We start from the raw sequence: 1,453 nt of genomic DNA on the forward strand, positions 1-1,453 counted from the left end.
GGTCCTCCTGGGCCCCTCCGCAGGGCCCTGGACGCTGGCCAGGGCCTCCCCAGGGGGTCTCCCTCTGACCGAGGGCCCGACCTCAGCTGCTTCCCCACCCCTGCGTCAGGGGGTCTCTGAGGCGCCTTCTGTGCTGTCCCTTGACCTCACCTCCACCCTGGCTGGTAGGGGTCGGGACCCAGGGGGGTTGGTTCTGCAGTTGGGGGCCCACAAGAAGTTTGGGGTCTGATTTCAAGTTCATTGCCCTTGGCAGGGGCCCCACCTGCGCTCCCTGCCAGGTACCCAGGTGGCCCGCTGCCCTCTGTCCTTGCCCCGGAAGGCAGGCCCCGGGGCCATGCGTGCTGAGCTGGACTGTGGCTGCTGACCACGCATGGGAGAGGACGCCCTGCTCTGCTGGGGGTCGGCCTCAGCGTCTGCAGAGAGGACAGGCTTGAGCCCTTCGCGGGGGCCCCGGGTCTTCTGTCGGTGCCCAGGACGGGGGTCTTGTACCCCGAGCAGCAGCCCCCACCGTGGAGGAACGACCCCCAGAGACTCCCTGGAGAGGTGCCCCGCGAGGCCTCGGATCAGGCGGGGTTGAGGTGCTCCGTCCTGGGGCGCTAAGTGTCTCTGTGCTCAGAGCTTGCGACCTGGGCAGATGGGCAGCCGTGCCACCCCTGGGACCCCCCCACTCTGTGACAAGTGAGGGTGTCACTTCACACCACTCCCCAGCCTGGAGCAGGTTGGGGACAGGGACGAAGGGCAGGACACACAGGCTGTCAGCCCCTTGCAACCCCAGCCTGGGGCCGGAGGGGACGGGGAGCAGAGGGGGCCTGCAGCCAGGAGCCCCAGCCCCATGGTGCTGAGAAGTGCCCCAGCCTTTGCCGGCTTGTGGGGGGCAGGAGCCAGGCTCTACAGATGTGCCAGCCGCTCTGTGGGGGCCCTGTGCGCCAGCCCCCCCGGCACCCCACACCCTCCCATCACCAGGAGGCAGGCACAGCGGTCCTGTGTGCAGAGCTGCCCCCCAAGGCCTCCTCCCGCCTCCCCCCTGCCATTCTCAGAGGCCTGCACCATCCTGGCTGGGCTGAGGCTGGGAAAGGGCTTTGAGAAAAGCCACAAAGGCAAGGGGGGTGGGGACAGCTCTCTCCACTCCTGACCTCTGCTGAGCCTGGAGTCTAGAACCTTCCCCTCCTCGTAGGCCTGGCCCTTGAGGTCTTTTCCAGCTCGTCCCCTACAAGCTTCATGGTGGGTGTGGGGAGTGGGCAGCGCCGGTCCTGCCGAGCGCCCAGCCTGTGCCACGCCCCATCCTACGGGAGGGTGTCCTGCTCTGAGGGCGGGCCCTGTGGGGGCATTCTGTCCAGGCCCACCCCTCCCTAGGCGAGTGGCTGGGCCTCCACACGCTGCCCCAGACCACCTGCTGACCACCCACCAACAGGGACCAGGCTTGCCGGGGCCACAGGAGGGGCTGCTGCCCCAC

This window comes from Myotis brandtii, unplaced genomic scaffold (genome assembly GCF_000412655.1).
Source record: "Myotis brandtii unplaced genomic scaffold, ASM41265v1 scaffold434, whole genome shotgun sequence".
In the NCBI taxonomy this organism is placed as follows: domain Eukaryota; kingdom Metazoa; phylum Chordata; class Mammalia; order Chiroptera; family Vespertilionidae; genus Myotis; species Myotis brandtii.